We start from the raw sequence: 19,982 nt of genomic DNA on the forward strand, positions 1-19,982 counted from the left end.
TAGTGTGTTTGGTGGGAAATTAAATCAATGATCCACTCATTCAAAAATGTCCATCTGTTCTGCAAACATAATAAACACATATGCTATTGTACATGTAGGCTGCAGCCATAATCACCACGCGCCGAGCACAAATAGCAACTGGTCTGTGGGCATAGGATAAAGACACAAGACATTTTATTTTCAACATATGAATTGTAGAAATACATTGTATTAACAAGTTGCATTAAAATGACAATACATTTTAGAATAAATTGCCTTAATGTAGATTCTTAAAAAGGCTAACAGCCTGTAGGCCTATTTGATTTCCTATTCAAAGTGACTGTGCTATAGGCCTATAACCCTGAGACAACATCAACACGTCAGACTCACCTTGCGACCTTTCATTTCTCGCTTTCGCTTTCATCTCGCTTTCGAGAAGTGCAAGTTCTGAGAGGTGCTCCTCGCCCATGGTAGCATGCAAAACTTTGCAAGCTTTCATAGTTTACAGGTGCTTTACAGGTGCTACAGGAGTTTATGCTTTGTTTTTCTCCCTCTGCAGGCAGCCATGAGTGTGTTGTGTGTTTTAGATGGGGCTATCGATTCAAATCTTTCATCAAAAAACAGCAGAAACACTTGTGGTTAACATAACTTTCAAAGTGATTATACTAGCTTACACTGCTAGTTGCGGGGCTTGGCTGTGGGTTTGAAGCTCTGCTAGTGATGAGTGTGTTCACGTAAAAGGGCTGGTGTTGGCACCAGATGACCAATCACAAACATGGAGAGGTCTAGAGCTGCATATTTCACTCAAGAAGAAGAAGAACAAACCATAATCCTTACCAAATATGAGGAATTTATATCTATAATACATGCTAAAAGCAACACAGTTGCTGCAGCCAAAGCCAGCGTAAGTTACCATGACGATGTATCTCAGTAAAAATTGAACCACTGTCGAGACACTGAAAACTCAGGTTAAGGGTTAAATATGAAGTTACCTCGCTAACCCTAAAATAAAAAACCCTGCTTCATAGTACAGGCCTCACATCCAGCAGACAATTACTGCATCAGAGATACATGTAGCTGCACTTGTAGTTGCACTGTGCAGCAATGCTCAACATGTGTTTTAAATGAGGGTGCACAATCCTAGTTTAGGGGGTGCAACGCCCTTCTCAACCCTCATCAATCCGGACCTGTTTACCTACCACGGACCCATACCTGATCAATGTCAGACCGGTTCTCAGGGTTGGCTCAGTCCTTAGCTTCTCGGATCAGGACTCAGATGCTCTTTGGGGAAGTGACTGATGCAAAGCAGAAGTACCTGACAGGTTTATTGAAGCTTACAGCCATAGTCGAAAACAGGTAGCATGTATTGATATTGGTTTACTGAAGGAGTAGATGTTTGTGCGTCCACATATTGTAGATGTATATTCATGTAGTATAGTTACATGTGTTGTAGTTGTGTTAAATGTGTTAAATTCTATATGTTTATTTCTGTGTTTTAATGTGTACTCTATCTGAGTAACTTGAATGGCCTATCATTCTCTTTGTTAGAGTTCGTTAACCGTGAGATGAGGGAAACTCTGGGTTGTCCATTCCAGAAAGAGGTATCTCAAACTTTGGGTCAGTTGCCATGGTTAATGATTCTGTGAACATAACCTGTTTGCCAACAAACCCTGGATTTCTCCCTATCTCCTCCCTCCTGCTGAGCTTCTATTGGACCATGGGGTGTCCTTTCCTCGTTTACCCATTGCTGTTGAAGCATTAATTCCCCCCTTTATTTCTACTGGCACAGTCATTGGCCTGACGGGACTGAAGCCCAGCACTCTAATGGCAGAGTTATCAGAATAGTCGTCTGTAAACAGTGGGAAAATATATTCTTTTGATCTTATCTTTTCAAATTCACCACAGAGTTTTTGTTAGACTATATTTATTGAATTGCATTTTTCTAACAAAATGTCTCTACAAAGAGGGCTGCCATTTACCGCCATTGCAGTAATGACTACCCTAAGAACTGTAAACTCTGGCAAATGAATCACTTTCAATGTCTAGAAAGCTGTTTGGTTTGATGAGCGTGTGCTGGGTGCTGTGCTAGTGTAACCTACCGCACCCCTGAATAATTTAGTTTATTATCTTTATTTGGCAGGCACCATGTACAAGAACCTTTCATCTAGACTGAGCAGACATGCAATGCGCCATATTTAGCTACCATCTACATCATCCCGTTCATCATCATGTCGCTAATGCTAATGCTAATGCTAATATCATTGACACCGTGTGGACTGAAGGCACCCCAATGAATGTGTAGCCTCTCTGTTCCAGCTTCCACAGTCCTCTGCTGTTTCCTCTCCCTCTCCCACTCACTGTAAAGGCCATTAGCTTAGCGCACTCACTCAAGGGTTGTTTAGCTCAACACTGCCAGAAGAGGAGGATGTAGAGGGTCAAGGCGGGCACAGCTGGCATTGGGAGATTTATGTGAGTGTTTGGGGGGGGGATTGTGGAGGTGGTGGGGGAGATGCTGGACACTCGCCAGGGATCAGAGAAGCTGGAGTGTCACTGAAGAGGACGAAAGTGAGACTGAACGAGTGCCCATTCAGCGACATGCCCACTCTCAATGGCCTCTTTTGTTCCCATCAACGCTAGTGCCCTGTTAGGATCGTCCGCTGTGTGTGTGTGTGTGTGTGTGTGCGAGTGTGATATTTTCCTTTTTTTCTTTCTTTCCACATCTGTTTTAAAAACTGCTGGCACGAAGGTCCAAGTTTGCCATGTTAAGTGAATCTTGGCTAATTTATTCGTTTACAAGAATTCAAGGGCAGTCAGATTTGACATGCTACAGTTTGCTGCAGTTTACATTCACTCTTTTGATTTAGCCAGGGAATATATCTGACAGTTAGACAGACAGTCTATGTTTATAGATATAAAAATAAAAACATCTATGGCAAGAAATATTTGCACAGGATTTTTTTACAGGGGGAAATTTGTATATCTGTGTATACACTGAATATATCTGTTAGAAATTATACCACCTCTATACCATACCATACCAAAATCTCGAACAGTGTAAATCTCATACATCTACTCGGCCCAGAATGATCCAGGTCCCCAGTCAAGACCTGGGCCCCCCTGAATCTTTCAGGCCCCTGCCCCCGTACTACACACCTGCCTGTTCTTACTGCCATAAGCACTCTGAGTATGGGAACTGAATATGTCCGTTATCAGGACCATAGCTAGAAATTGTGAGGCCTCTGAAAATTGTTCACACCTGTAGCTTCAACACACCTCACTGGCACATACTAGTGCCTCAGTCAAATGCTTGGCCCTACCGAATCTTTCAGGCCCCTGACTACACACTCGTCTATCCTTGCAGTCCTGAGAGCCCTCACATCAGGTTAGTGACTTAACTCAAATCTGTAACATGTCCGGCATTTACTAGAGCCCCAGTCAGGTGCTTGGCCCCCTTTCTCCTGGCCCTGCCTCCCGTCTGCCTGGTCTTGCCGCCACGAAAACTATCACATCACGTCAGTCGTTGAACCGACAGTGAGGCTGGTGTTTGTTTTAGGATCAGTATCTTTGGGTTGGCAGGTGGGCAGAGTCTCTCCACTGCAGTGGCAGCAGCTCAGGTTTCTAATGAATCTGGTCCTGCCGTACGGGCCGCCCACTCAGGCTAATTAGGGGTGACCTATTACTGGCACAGCGGTGTGAGATCACCGGCCGCACACTGAAACATTCCGCAGCTGAGGTGTCACAGTGACTCAGTTGGTCATTCCTGAGAAACACACACGCGCATGAATACACAACTACATCCAAGTTGTCTATTGCTGTAAGGCAATCATGCTGAAACACACACACACACACACACACACACACACACACACACACACACACACACACGATGATGTGTCCAGTTTCACAAGAGGCATTAGGTCATGTTGAACCCATAATGCTGACCTCACACTCTCACAGACACCTGATCCGCTGTGGGCATTTTACCGGTAGCAATGGTGGGTATTTTACCGGTAGCAATGGTCAATGAGTACAAGACCCTGAGGTGCAGGTGTGCCCAGGGCTCCAGTCAGTTCATTTTGGTGACTTGTACAATGAGGAAGTGGAGTGGTCAAGTCCAGGCTCTCTTGGTTAATGTTTTAAAGGACTGGCTTTTTTACTGGAAGCAATGGTGGGTATTTTACCGGTAGCAATGGTCAGTGATTACAAGACCCCGAGGTGCAGGTGTGCCCAGGGGTCCAGTCAGTTCACTGTGGTGACTTGTACAATGAGGAAGTGGAGTGGTCAAGTCCTCTCTTGGTTAATATTTTAAACGACTGTCTTTTAACACTAACCCTTGACACAGTTGTGCAGTGTTGGACGTAACTGTGGAAAACACATTTCACAAGTGTGAGAAAAACAGCTTGAATCATCAAACAAAAAAATTAGATATATTTCCACATTACATCCGCACGCATATGTGTACATTTGAAAGAGATGAGTATTGTGTAAATATAATAGTACTGTTTTCATATAAGAAAAATAATGAACTAATGTGTAATTATATGCTTTGGATGGTTCAGATGTTGCACACTGTATACAGAGCTGAGGGGTCTGCTAGCGAGTGTTTGCTGGGTAAATTAGTCTTCTGACAGCACTGATCACATTATGTCTCACATTACAGACAGCCAGGCAGCTTCAACTCAATTATGATGAAAGTGATGACCTGCTGACTATGAGTAAGAGTGGCTCGGAGGAAAGAAACGCACAGGGCTGCATGTCTGCACGTTGCACGCGGCGGCCGGTTACGTAACATGGGCCGATGTGTGTCTGGAGCGGCCCGGGCCGGCTCGGAGAGGGCGATGACTTTCACATGACCGCTTAGAGTTTTAAGAGATCATGAGATGTATGTAGCAGCCCCCCCTCTCCCATCTTGTTCCACATGTGACTATTTCAAACATCTGAGGTATGCGTGGCCACGAGCCATTCGCAAGCGCTCTTACAGCCGCGACTCGCCGTTCCCATTGTGCGTCCAGGGGGATTGTGGGGGATTGACCTTGTTTTTGTTTTTTTTTCACGGCTGGTTTGCAGACCTGCCTGGGGATATCGCTTAACTCTACACACCAGCTGGGCTTGCTGAGCTTATAAAACTACAGTTCCATACAGTTCACACAGGAAATGAGAGCTCGGATGAAATGACCATTAACTTTCTTTCTTTCTTTCTTTCTTTATTCCTTCCTTCCTTCCTTCCTTCCTTCATGCGTCTGTTTTTAGGATATATCTCACATATAACCATAAACTTGAGAGAAGGTTCCAGTTCTACACAGGACATAAGAGCTCTGATGAAATGACCTGCTAATCTTTCACCAATTTCAGTTTCTTTTCTGTCTTTCTTTCCTGAAACTGCTGGTGCTGTGTCATGCTTCAAATACCTCATGGGCCTATGGAGGTGGTTTCCTCTGTGAAATGAGTTCAGTAGGGATGACCTGATCACTCACATCCACCTGAAGAAAGACAAGCTGACTCGTTCATTGCATCAATACACAGGCTTAGGGAGTAACGGAATACATGGAACGGCGTTATGTAACTAGGATACAAAAAAAAGTGTAACTGTATTCCGGTACAGTTACAAAAAAAAAAAGACGTAATTAGATTACAGATACTTTTAGCAAAAATTGGGGGTGGAGGTATGTGGATTTGTGGAAACCAGTAGCCCTGTTTTTTCTGTCGGGATGGATATCATAATCTTCTAAGGGATTTTTTGACTGGTGGCAGCCAGAGGGAAGGCACATGATCATAAGTGCACACACGTGTGTACGTGTGTTTGTGTGTGTGTGTGTGTGTGTGTGAGAGAGTATGTGAGTGAAAGGGTGAGTGAAAGGGTTGAGTAAGGCAGGAAGAGAGGCCAATGGTACCAGAGAAGCAGCTGGACTGTGTGGGAGTGAGAATATGTGTGTGTGTGTGTGTGTGTGCTTGGCAGCGCCTGACAGTGAGATGACACCCCCCACCCCCTCTTTTTCTCTCTCACTCTGTCTTTCTCTCCTCCCTCCCTCTTTCTCTTTCACTCTCTCTCTCTTTCGCATTTGCCAGCCTGCTCTGCCATATTATGCCGAAATGTGTGCCATCCCCCGCAGCTGGTTCCCCGTGCCCTCATGCCAGGCTTCATCCCTCAGCCATAGGGATGGATACAATGCCAATCTGCAGAGACAGGCGGCAGTTGCTCGTATGCTCTGAAGGGTAAATACCCAACAAATACCTAATAAATACCTTAATACCTTGAGCCATAATAAATACCACAGTTCTTCTGAGATGACAATACAGGTAAGGATTGACTGCTCCTCTCTCTCTCTCTCTCTCTCTCTCTCTCTCTCTCTCTCTATGTGTGGGTGTGGCTGTCATGAAGGTGTTAGGATCTTAGTCCCATCTCATGGCCATGCCAGCTAGAAATCTTCTTTTAAAGGTTAAGGTTAACAATCTCCACATTATTTGGAAATTAAGAGCAAATTCATTAATACTGAAATCTGCCATGAAGCTGATATCCAAAGAAATCATTTGATCATGATCATGTCAGCTGATTCACCCAGTCAGGGGATTTCTTGCCCTCTCATTGGCATCGGTCAGCGGCACCGGAGCCGATCCACAGCCGAGCCGTGCCGAGGCAGCAGTGTAGGTCTCCACTGCAAGTTCACTGCAATCCAAAAACTCTAATGGCAAATCTCGTGTCTCATCTGTTCCAAAATTTGATTGGATGGAATGTGGTATCATTGTGAGTGAGATCATATGGCTGGAGGGGACTGAGGATGATGCAGTACGTTTATCTTTACTCACTATATCTTTCCCAAGTCATCGACTCCAAAGACCGTGAACATATTCAAAATATATAACATACCGAACATATAAACATATATCATTTGAAGAGCATAAGGGCAGTTAAAATGAGAATGTTTTCTCTTTTTCCCCCTGATTTCCATGGCCCACGCACACACAAGTCAGAGGTGTATTTCTCGAAAGCAGCACTGTGCAACAACCATCACAAAATTATAGAGAAACCATCAATTTGAACTTAATAACCACGGTCGTACAATTACCACACTGGTACATTCTGGAAACGCACCCAAGGTCCATTCATGTGCTCTGCCTAATCCCCAAATCCCCTTTCAGGTGGTGAATCATACTTCTATAAATTTTCCAGGACTTTATACAGCAAATCTAACAATGCATCCTATCGTTAATATCTGGTTCTGGTTTCCCCCACGTAAAACCAGCATACATTTTTGCTCTCTTTCCATTTCATTATAATGTCTTATATATATGTCTGTCCATGACTGTTTGTGGTGAGTTACTGGTCATTTGCAAAACTCAGTAACCATCTTGTGTAAAACCAGAAAAGCATTACTTTGTGTGACTAATGCAACACTGTACCTTGCCAGAAGCCCCTTTCCCAACACACATACACCACATTCACACACACACACACACACACACACACACACACACACACACACACACACACACACACACACACACACACACACACACACATTTGTTACTGGAGGATGGTCCATCACGTGCAGTGAGAGAGCTGATCGTCACCTGCTGGAAAAGAGGGTCATGCTCTCTGCCGGTCAAGAGTGAGTCACAGCCCCTTGCAGCCTCACGCTTTATTTGCCCCCCCCCCCCCCACACACACACACATGCCCTGATTTGGCCCTGAACTGGCTTTGATTTGGGCCTGATCTGGCAGAAACAGCTGATTCCCCTTCTGGATTGAAATGATTGAATATGACTGAACGAGGGTAGTGAAAAAAGTGTATCGCAGATAGTGTGGGTGAGATACAGACAGAGTGTATCACAGACTGATAGAGAGAGAGACATTGACAGAGAGTGTATCACACGGAGAGTCTGAGAGATACAGACAGAGAGTGAGAGAAACAGACAGAGAGAGTGAGAGGAAGACAAAGGGGCGAGGCAATCAAAGACAGAGTTTTTTTTGGAGAATTTGATAGGGATTAAACCCACGCCATCTGTCCATGACACTGATATGTGAACATAAATGCATTTGACAAATGGAGTGATGTGAGTCATCTTGGGAATGATCTCATCTCGGATGTCAAGCCTAAGCTTATCCACAGCCATGTGTTGTTTTACAGGGTGTGTTGTTTGTGTGCTCTACCTAAGGCCAGCAGCAAGAGACCCACTGAATGAAAACAATTTGGCTGACACCTAATCTGTTTATCTGCAGCAGATGCCTTGCATTGAGAACATTAAAAGACCATTAATTAAATGATTTGCATAGACCTATACAATCCCGAGGCATGAGAGGCATGTGGAGGGGAATTGGTTATTAAAAGAATATCTTTGATAAAAATGTCTTGTGCATCATAAGAAAACCACTTTTGTTTGAAAAGAAAAAATGCTCTGCGGAAGGGCTGCCTGGGACACAAGTCTATTAGGACGCACAGTCTATGAGATAACCTTTTAAAGTTGGTCACCCTTAAGCTAAAAGGATGTCTCTTACAAAAGCCAGTTGCTCCGCTTCCTTACTGGAAATCTTGGACATTAGTACTAACCATAGACAGATGATGTCCCCGATGTGTCCTAGAAAAACGACAGTAGTTGGTAGGCATGTTCAGAGCACTGATGAAATTGCGTGAAACACTGCCACCTAGCGGCACGCCAGACCATCTGCTTCTACTTTCCCCACAGAATTACCCCCTGAGGGTAATCACCATTCGCAGCGTTCCGCTCAGCACACCTGAGAGTTCATTAGCAAGAAGAAAATGTGACTTGCTGAAAGGCATGCTAATTTCCCTCAGGAAATCTGAATCCCTGCGGCAATCTCACAGCTCTTTTTGCCGACACACTTAAACAAACACTTTGATGAGAGGGGGAAAAGGCCTGCGATAATGCTGTGATAATGGATCACAGGACAATACAGTAAGGCTCATATATATGATAAGCTGACTGTGTGTCTGTTTGAGTCAGAGAGAACAGATGGCAGGAGAATGATGTTTGAGAGAAAATGAGAATGATAGTGTGCCTGTGTGAGTTTTCGATTCAGAGAGAGAAAAAACAGATGGCAGCAGTGCTAGTGTGACTGCCCACTTTAGCTAGCTTCTGATAACACGCATGCACTCACTGCTGTCTGACCCACAGCCTGTTCAACAGAGGACCTTTCTGAGTGAGTCTGATGATGATTACTTAACACCTGACTTGAAACGGTTTGTTGGAGACCTTTTTATAACCCTCCAGTCTTATATTCTCATAGTGTGTTCCTATGGCTCAGCTAGCAGAGCAAGGTGCTAACGACACCAAGATCATGGTTCTGATTCCCAGGAAGAACACAAACTGATCAAATGTATATCTGTACTGTAAGTTGCTTTGGATGGAAGGATCTGCCTAATGAGTAAAAGTAATATTCTGAGGATGTGATTGTCTGAATCAGGTGTGTGTGTGTTGGAGGAAGTTGCAGACCTGTTTTAAACCCTCATGCCTTATATTCAGGTGTCATCATCTAAAACAGGTGTATGTGCGTGTTGGAGGTTGCCCCTCACTTTTACAGGAGGATAGGAAAAGTCTAGGCATTGCTGACCCGAAGTGATCTGGTTTTATGCTATCGTACCTCTTTAACCAATCTGATAGTGCTATGTAATGTCATTGTGCTAACCAAAGATTCAACAGTACTTTGTGGCGTTGTATTATCTTGTGTGCTGACTTCATAAAGCATTACAAACCTTCTCCAACAGAGACCTTTGACAACTGGAGCTGCTTCAAGGGCTGATGTGTTGAATTGTGTGTTAAAATCCTCAAGATCTGGAACATTCTCTCTTAAGAAGTCGGTCATGACAGACTGGCCCTAGAACAGATCTCACTTGGATCGACACCAGAACCATCCCTTCTGGACTACACTGCTATTACACTTACAAATGGTGCATCAGTAGTGCAGCTACTTTTATATGAAGTTGTGCTTTTTAAAAGTACTATTAGACATTCTGTGCTTAATACTTACTTCAGTAGCCGTCTTATAGAAATACATATAATTACGGGATGTACTTATGGTTAGGGTAAGATTCTGGTTAGATCTGGAGGAGCGAGGTGAAGGTCCACAGTGTATATTCAAGATTAGACCATTATCGTTGGTCTAGAGGCATCTTCCTTTTTTAGGAACAGAAACTACAAAGACTACACCTGACCTTGAGGTAATGCTCAATGGCTGCCACCAGCATACGATCTTGGTGTATGTGTTTTAACGTTCAGTAGTGGGGGCAGAGTGACTACTGTTCTTGAGGCCAAATCAACACCCGAAAGCAACAGAATGGTGCTCTCAGACTTATGCATCCTGTGGTATTTAATTTGTGTCATTCAGTGCATTCTGTCATAGTTCATCTGGTTTTTAGCATTTTGTGTGTTAAGTTGGCAGGCCTGCACCCTCTTCATGTTGCAGAAAACTGAGTTGGGAATTATTTCGAAGAATTCAAATAAACTGAAAAAAAACCCCTATGACTTCACTGCAGGCTGTTCAATTAAAAGCTGAAAATAAGATCCAGGGAGCCCAAGGGGCCCCTGGGAGCCCAGGGAGTTTGTGTAGGTTTTCAACTTTACGAGCGCAGGACTGTCTGTGTGCGTCACATCTTCCAATGTATGAGCGTGCCTGTGTATGTCTGAGTGTTAGCCTGGAGCCGTGTGGATGTGTGTGGATAGGTTGAATGTATGTGTGTTTCTTAGTAAAAGTGTGATTCAGTGGCCTAGTCTGTAACTTTGGATCCACTTTGAGCTGTGGTGAACGTTTATGTGGTGTGTGTGTGTGTGTGTGTGATTGTGTGTTTCCTTTAGCAAAAGGACAGCAAGCTGGGGAACAGTGGAGTGCTGAGAACACACAGCAGAGAGATAACGAGGGAGAAAAAGAGAGAGTGAAAGACGGAGAGAAAGACGGAGAGAAAGACAGAGCGAGAGAGAGTGCAGCTGGGTAGCAGTGGCACACACACTTGGGGCCCCTCTGGGGCCGACGACACCCCCACCTTCAACACAGCAGCAGCCGAGAAGGCAGCGGAAGAGCAGCCAGACTCAAGTCACAGCGGAAAAAAAGAAAACAAACAGCAACAACAACTAAACAAAAAAAAAACCCAAAGGCAGAAAGAGAGAAAGACACAGACACAGAGAGCTGAGGGAAAAGTACTGATGACATGACATTTATTCAAGGCATGCTACAATTAAAGTTGATTAGGAAAATGCCAGCAGAGACTCTGGAGTACTAATCATAACGAATCATGGTTAGGAGTAATAATAATAGTAGTAGTAATAATAATAATCAATAATAATATGCAGTTCAAAACATAAAGGAAATCCTTTCTACAAAATACAAAAACTCCACTCGACCATGCACAGCAAAATTAGAAAATATGTTTCTTTAATAGTTTATCTTCTATTTGCATTTTATTACATTAACTCATCAAACAGAACCTGCTTGTCTCTCTTCTCCCCCCTTTCCCTCACAATGTCACATAATCTGATTTACAAACAAAAGCTGGTACTGGTATGATATCAAAATACAGAAGACAATGTTTTGTGTGTATGTGGTTTTTTTCAACGTCTGTTTCATCCTCTTTAAATATAAAAACCAGTCCATACCGATGATGATGTGTCTTGTTCCCCAAAACCATTTTTTTGGCCAGGTTATAAAACAACCAAAAAAAAAAGAAAGAAATCCAAAGCAGAACTAAAAACTAAAACAATGGGAACATTTATATATTTACAGCATTTATCTTTCCTTTTGGAAGTGGAACATTCATACAAACTATAAATTAGGATAATTCTTGATGTGCCGAGACAGTGCTTTGGAAAGAGACCTGCTCAGACACAACCTCATGTGCACTGCGTCTCAGCTGGAGCTCCTGTTGTCCAATTACATATGACCCCTCCCTTTTATGAAAGTCAAATAACTTAATTCGTCTTTTCACATTTTCTCCCAATAATTTAGAGCTGAAGAGTAGAAGTTGGAAACAGGTAAAGCAGATATCGGAATTTAGACATTTTGGAAATATAACTCAGAGGCTAAATGTTTAGGTTCAGCTGCTTGACATTAATGCCATGACTACATTTTATATACTACATAGTAGTGCCCTCTAAACCCAATTTTGTCGAGGTCCTTTGGTTTAAGTATGTCACACTTTGACTTGCTAAATTGTTAAGTAAAGCTGTCTATGCAGACTGACTTAAGAGTAAAAATCTGGTGGCAAAAATGACAAAGGAAACTAAAATTTGTAATGAGTTTTTCACGTTTACATTTCAAAGCTTTCCATTCCAACTGTGAACTCAAATGTCCTCTACACTGTACATCCACAGACAAGGTGTCTTTTGGGGCATTCGCTAACGTCTGAAACTGAACCCACTCTCACCCAAGGAAGCTTCACACACTTCCCTTGGGATGTACTTTTCGAGGGCAGCAAACTGTTGTGTACTGTTGTCTCCAGACACCAAAAATAAAGCAGACTTTTAAACCAAAACAAACAAAAAAAACAGGAAAAATAAATGAAAACAAGAATTCATGGTTGCTTTCTCGTTGACAGCCAGGAGGAAATAACTTCACAGAGAAATCAGACAAAAGGCACATAAACTTTGGTCCTGCATTATTGGTGAACACAACCAGGAAAAAGAACAGAATGCGTCTTTGTCTGTGTGACAGAGTCGAAAGCTTACATTTGCAGGAGAGTGTCTGAGTCATGGCTGAATGTAGTGCCTGAGTCAAGACATGGTTTGGAAATGATTTCATGAAAAGACACGGAAAAGGAAGGGAAAAGACCAAAGGTGGTGCGGACAGCATAAGCCCATAATGAGTGGTCTGTAAAAAGCATACTGCCTCAACGATGCAAGTGTATGAAGTCTGGCTTTTTCTCCTGTTTGGAAAAAGGGATAAGACAAAAAGAAGGCCAAAGCAATGGGTACATGGACATCCCTTTGAAACAGATAGTAAAAAGAGGGGATAGAGAGAAAAAGAGAGAGAGAGAGATAGATAGATAGATAGATAGATAGAGAGAGAGGGATGACCACTACCCGAGCTTGTTAAAAAAATGCATGTGCTCCACAAAGTCACTGCATAAGTAATCGAGATCGAAATACCTTAACATTTTTGGAAAAAAAAACTAAAATTCTTTTGTGGCCAGAGCGAAACTCGTCACCAGTGAAGTGACACTTATAAAGGCAGACTTAGAGAAAGCTGATATAGTAAGCAGAGTGACAGACAACAATCTTAACCAGTTTCACACTAAGTTTTGAAGGAACAAAAAATAAAACACATAGAAATATATCACTACAGAGCAAAAAAGAGGCCTTCCCCCTAAAATTAATCAAATATAAGGTACAGTAAATATAATTACAACTCCAACACCACACACGAGCAGGGATCTCAGCCCATTTCAAACTAAACAAAAAGGCAAAAAACTGAAGGTCTACCTGAAAACAAACTGTGCGTGCTGTGGCTACACCCCCACCCCCCAACCCAAATATACAATGGCGTGTGCATGGTGGAGATCTGGGATCAGTTCAGGGAGGAGTGAGCTGCTCTCACTGTGTAAGCTAAACGTCAAACCGTTTTCAAAATAAACCAGATTATCCGAAACGCGTTCCTGTTTTTGCGGAAGAAAGATTGAGTCAAGTCTACATTCATCGGAGGGCTTCGGAAATCGATGGGTGTTCAGTTGTGTGTGTGTGTGCGCGTGTGGGGGGGGGATCTGCTCATTAAAGTTCAACGCACAAATAATACCACTGTTAGACTGTGAACAAATGTCTACACCCTACAATCAAATCTAATTCATGGCTCTTCATTTTAGCGATCAGGCCACTCAGCGCCTTCAGGTCACAAATTAGCTTTTAGCCAGGCAAGGGTTAATAATCTTAAATTAACTGCCAGCCACTTCAAAAGCAGTCATGCTCACTTCCTCTCTGCTCCTAAAAAACACATGCAAACACACATAGTCTGGTGCCTAGAATGAGAAATAACTACTGTAGAGATTTCTATTGTGCAAAGTTAAAGACTTTGAAGTTGCGAAATGTAGTTCTTGTTGTTTTCGACATCTACGACGATGCAATTCTGTAAAAAAATGAATACTTCCCAATACTCCTATGTACTCCACACATCTTGATTCTGTGCTTCAGGCGTTTGTTTACATGTTCACAGCCATGAAAACGCGTATAAAAGGCCTGAAACACACAACAAAGATGTAAGGAAGTATGACGTTTACAAGCATTTTTGACAGTCTAAACTACACATTGCACCTTTAACTGCAGGCCTTCTATTGTCAGGCGCCCAGACCAACAGGTCACATTAGTGCAATGAACTTCCTCCTTTGTAGTTCATTCCAAGTGCTGGTCTTGGACATGTATTAACAGAGAAGTTAGTTAGTCAACATTTACACATGAACCCGTCAGTGCTATGTAAGGACCAGGTGTGCCCACAGATGGCTCAGGAAAAAAATAAACCCGAAAAGCGCGGAAATAGTAAACAGGCCACAGTTGGATGCCATCCTTGTCTAGACATTCGGTTCGGAAGGCCATGCATGCAGCCAAATGTGCCTAAGAAAAACAGTGTGCTTCCTGTGCATGTATCTCTTATTTCTGTTAGAAGTCAGCAAAACTTCAGGGGAGAATCGGAGTTATTTTGTTTATCAGTTAAGACCTGAACTGTACTGCCAAATTCCAACTGGCAAACGACAGACAGACAAAGGATGGATGAGTGTGTGTGGCTCTCTGTGTATTGTAAATGGAGAGTGTTGAAAATCACGCACATGCACACACACACGGCAACACTCGTTTTCTGTTCCTCTTCTCTCTCTGAACTCATCACTTCCCGTCTTTCATGTAGTTTCTCTCTGCTAAAGTAACTCTGCTAATGTCTCTGAGACCTAAGTGTGTATATGCATCTCTCTCTCTCTGTGTGTGTGTGTGTGTGTGTAAGTGTGTGTGTGTGTGTGTGCTTATGAAGGGGACATTTGAGGGTACATGTATCTTGTGCCACTACACAAGAAATAGGAGAAGTCTTCCCATCTATCCACAGTCTGTCACACTGTATCTAGAAAAGATTCAGACAACAAGCGCACGCACACACACAAGCATGTCACAAGTACACAAGAACAACTGCACAGCATGTACAATGATATAATTGTACACAGACCCATGTCATCGAAACATGGACGACTACAATTAAAGTATGGTCTACTCTCACACACACACCCACACACACACACACAGAGTGGATGGAGGGGCCCACAGCATGCACTGAACATTTTAGAGTTAGCCATTCATTTTCTCTAATGTGTGCACCTTTGAGCACCAGTCACAAATCTACATTTCAACTTAAGACCACGGTGTACTGAGTCCCCACAAAAAAAACAACAACAAAAAAACACATCTAAAATCAACAGCAACAGAAAGATAATTACACAAAAATAAACAATCAACAAGTTAACCAACCCTCTCACCAGTCCCACAACATAGTAAATAAGATATCTTAGGTAAAATTTTCTAAAACCTATTTGATTATGAACACATTATAAGGCACATAATAAGAAATGAAGAACATACACCGTAAATATGATTTTTTTTTTCTTTTCTCTCTCTGCATGATCTCTTATAGATTATAGTGGTAGAAAAACCCCTTGAGGTTTCGGATTAGTTTTTTTGTCTTCCATAAAAAAGAACTAATTACCAAAAATAAGTAACTTTTTTTTTTTTTCTTCTCAAAAAATCCTTAAGATAGATAGACCTGAATAGTTTTGCTTTATTTAAGACTGTAAACTTCAAAAAAATGCGTTCTCAATTCTCAATTTGTCGAGTTGCTTCAACGATCGGTTAGGTCAAGAGATGCAGATGCGGTCCCTCGCCTTGCGGTTTGCCCAGAACATTTTTGCGTTGCCTGGTTTGATGTCTGACATTGTTTGTATGTTTGTTTTTGTTTGTGTTTTTTTTTCATTGCTGGGGAAAAAAAAATAATTCCATGACGATGGCTGAGGTCAGCTGACTCAGGCACTGTGCTGCTATCCCGTGGTGCACCAGGCCATGCCCAGTCTGTTCACTGGAATGATAAGGCTAGTCGTCTTGGCAGCACGAGTCAGCACTTTTTACCTGCACATCAGTGATGGGTGAAGCGGGGGTTAGGGGGGGGGGGGGGGGGGGTCACATTTCCTCATAGGCTTGATGAGGTAAGACCCTAATGCTCACACAGACACACACACACACACAAAACGCACACACACACACACACACATAGACAAACACGCCCAAGTTTCAGCTGTAGCTACTGGCATGCATGCTCTAGCGTTCTCTTTCTGCCATTACTTTTTTTGGTTTGGTCAGAGATGGAGGCATGATCTCTGAGTATGCAAGAAGAAAGATGTTTACACACACACACACACACACACACACAATGTCTGTGTATGGTGAGGGGGAGGGCAATGTGTAGGTTCGGGACGAGCTGTAGAAAACAGGCACAGAGTGCAGCAGCACTTCCCAAGCAGCTGCAGCAGAGGCCTGGCATGAGCTGGCCCACATCTGGCCCAAAGCTGCGCCCGATTCTACTGCCATCTGGGCTGCTTATGTACAACGAGACGAAGACAATATCAAAAGAAATAATAAAAAGCAAATGGAAACAAATGCAAGATGGAAATAAGACTGAAAAATGATGAGTAGCACAGATTAAACCATGGGCAGGACCAGGGTAAAACCAATGGAGAATTCATGGCCCCCCCCAAAACAAACTGCTTTTGGTTTTGATGGGAGGGGGCTAGAAAATCACATTCACATTCATGGTTCTGTTTGGGATCCGGGATTGGGGCAGGGCGGGGCCTTCTCTGGGCCGTGATTGGTTGATTGACAGCAGGCCTGGGGTGTGTCCTGGAGTAGTTCTGCCACATGATTGGTCAGTCTGACTGTCTGTCTGTGGGAGTGGCTCATAAACTGAGGCTCAACTCGGCACTCCTGCATCCTGAAGGGGGAGGGGGCACGTACGAGGGGGTCAAACCAGCATTCTATGGAGGGTCACTCATCTTCCCTCAATACAGAACCCCCCCCCCATCTTTGCACGGTAAACAGACATTTTAAGGTGCAAAAGCATCTCCCCATGTTGCTGACATGTCTGATAAATAAGGATTGTTTTTTCTGTTTTGTAATGAACAACAAAAACAACAACAACAACAGCCCATAAAAAACAAACGTGTGGGGCGGGGTGTGGTGTAGACGCCACCAGCAGAGGGAGCCGTGGCGATCCTGGGGTGGCTCATGTTTCATTTAGCTTCGTCTTTCTTTCCTCTCTGATGAAAGCCGGACCCGCATCCCGGTCCGCACTCCTGCATTCCTTTAATGCTACTCTAGAAAAAAAAAATAAACCAAGAGCGAGGCAGCTCTTTGGTCAGTTGGATTGGTTGCTACAGGACAGTTTCCCCAGCAGCACTTTGTGACACTCCCAAAAAATTTCCATCTGAGAGAGGGGTGGGGGGTGGATACGATCCAATACCATACCCCTTCTACCCCCACAACAAACACACACACACAACCCCAACATTTCTGCTTGTCCTACATGGAGAACAACATTCACTTCAAACACCACGGCGTGGCAGAATGGATAGGGGAGGTTGTGGAGACGCCATGGGGGCGTGTGAGCCGCCCCCCCTCCCCAAACAAACTTCCTCCTTCCTCCTCCTCCTGCCAGGTAAGCTCAGGTCTGAAGGAGATGACGATGCTACAGAGGATCCTCAGAGGTGATCTCCACTTTTCTCAGAAGACACCCCCACTCTCAGGATGAGCTGGTCTCTGCAGGAATTGTCTGGCATACATACATACAGCATAAGCAGCCCTGTGAGGCAGAGCCGATGTCCTCCAGCACTGTCGGAGAGGACAGGAGACGAAGGGAGGGAGGGAGGGAGTGAAGGAGGGAGGTGGCCGATGGAGATAGAGGGGGGTGGGAGGATGGAGGCTGAGAGAGTGTGCTCACTGTAACAGCAAAGGAGACTGGGAATCTTGCATCCTCAGAGAGGAAGTTCCCAGAATCAGAACCAGAACTACAATCAGAACTGGTCGTGTCATATGGAGTTCATCCTCATCATCATCGTCCTGATCCTCATTGCATCCCCCCCTTTGCTGCCATCTAGAGGCCCCTGGACCCAAATCCTGCCCCTGAAACAAGGACTGGTCATTAATAAAAAACATCCCTCCAGTCTGTCTCTGAAAGCTTCGCAGTAGTCTGTTTTTGGATGTTCTCCAAAAACCTTTTCATTTTCAATTTTTTTTGTTGCAAAATACCTAAACTATCTGATTGTGATCATCTTGTCCTCTTACGTTAGTTTGTAGTTTTTTTTTTTTGTCATATTTTGTTGCGTTTTTTTTGTCTTTATTCTCCTTCAGTCTTCTTCCCGCTGGGGTTCTAGAGTAGTCCAGCTGGAGCGGTGAGAAGGACAGGAGGAGAGGAGAGGAGAGGAGAGGAGAGGAGAGGAAAGGAAAGGAAAGGAGAGGAAGGGAGGGGAGGGGGGTCCGCCACTAGATGGTGGACTTGGAGAAGGACACCCTCAGGTGGTGGTTCTCTCCCAGGTCGTGGTTGTGGAGCTCGATCAGGGCCTGGATGGCCTCCTCGACCGAGCCCAGCTGGATCAGTGCCATCTTGCGATCCTTCCTGCCAATGACAAGAGCCCTCCGCACATTAGTGGACCAACAAAAGTCACCTATAAAGATACAGCCATAACACATTTTGGGAAATACTGCAAACGATCACAGCTGCACCGACCGCAACACTCAGGAGTGGTCTAAATCTTCCATGACGGGTTGTTAGTGTGAATATGTTGCCTTATTCCTGCTCGTCTCATGACTCTCCATGTTAGTTGACCAATATCATATTATAATACATTTCTCAGTGGCTATGTAAGATTTTGGAAAATGTCCTTCCCACTTTAACCCCTTCATTCCCATTACAATAATAGAATATGAAGTTGTGCACTTTTATGATCTTTTATCCTCGTTTTTTCTTAAGCGCTTTGAATTACCAATTTTGAATGAATGTATAATACATAAGAAAACTTGCCATACCTTTTGTTGCCAATTGAAAAATATGGCAAACAGTTCACATCTTCACTGACTAGATCTCCAATGACAACCTGTTACTATGAATATTTCACTTCAGACAAGAGCTGGGCCCCTTTGCTATGACTTTGTCAGGATGACAAAATGTCTCCCTGGAGGTTTGGTCTCATTATCTAAGTCAACACACCTACAGGCAGGATAATGAATAACACTGTATGCACACTGTGGTTGTGCTGCCACCTAGAGGCAACTACACCAAACTACACCAAGCCCAAACAGACATTCACTCAGCACTGGCTGCCCTGGTGCTCCATACTCTTATTGTGCGCACACCTGTTCAGAGAGACTGAAAAGGCCGAGGCAGGATTTGTACAGAGGAGCAGACACAAACAGATGGCTATACGTCAGAGCTCTGTGTCAGTGGACACACTGCGTCATGGGGAAGACTACATGCTGGGAGTTATGAGGAGGGAAGAGACGGGGAGGTGACAGGAGCGTGACAAACGCCTGACTTACTGGAAAAATTTGAAGGCCTTGACTGTGTAGCCACTGCCGGCAAAGAGGTCTTTGAGGATGTCATCTGTGATTGACGGACTGTGGAGGAAAAGGGGGAGGGTCAGGGAGAGAGGGGGGGGGGGGTATTCATGAGGAAAAGAACTCAACTCAAGTAACTCAACCCAAACCAACCTAACACCTCCCAGACTAGGAGAATGATGTAAACCTTACATAATACATTTTATAATAAATATGATCACACTTTAATGTTGGAACAGCTTTGGATGTGTCATTACAGGTGTGATTGAGTCAACTGTGTAAAGCTATGTTTAAATAATTGTAGCTCTTTCAGAGGTGAAAGCACCCGTCACTTTTCTCTCAACCAAATGCCTCACAAGTTTGCAGAGGTGTGAAGATTACAGCGAGTGGGTGTGTGAATGCCCTTTTCAAGATTTTATTACAAAGTAGCCTTT

The 19,982-nt window shown here is 43.7% G+C and overlaps 2 long non-coding RNA genes across 3 annotated transcripts; one reads left to right on the forward strand and one right to left on the reverse strand.

Moving 5' to 3' along the window:
* Window positions 1-8,546: 8,546 nt before the first annotated feature.
* On the forward strand, window positions 8,547-11,066 carry LOC122132074. 2 transcript variants are annotated; one of them, XR_006152160.1, is made up of 2 exons: window positions 8,547-9,176; window positions 9,702-11,066. It is a non-coding gene; the product is annotated as an uncharacterized LOC122132074 (long non-coding RNA). The 2 variants fall into 2 exon arrangements; XR_006152161.1 differs by having other exon boundaries at window positions 8,547-8,892.
* Window positions 11,067-11,117: 51 nt separating this feature from the next.
* LOC122132073 lies at window positions 11,118-19,636 on the reverse strand. Its single transcript, XR_006152159.1, has 2 exons — window positions 19,531-19,636; window positions 11,118-18,610 (listed from the first exon to the last, which is right to left on the reverse strand). It is a non-coding gene; the product is annotated as an uncharacterized LOC122132073 (long non-coding RNA).
* Between the last annotated feature and the right edge of the window lie 346 nt (window positions 19,637-19,982).

The sequence above is a fragment of the Clupea harengus genome, unplaced genomic scaffold (genome assembly GCF_900700415.2).
Source record: "Clupea harengus unplaced genomic scaffold, Ch_v2.0.2, whole genome shotgun sequence".
Classification (NCBI taxonomy): domain Eukaryota; kingdom Metazoa; phylum Chordata; class Actinopteri; order Clupeiformes; family Clupeidae; genus Clupea; species Clupea harengus.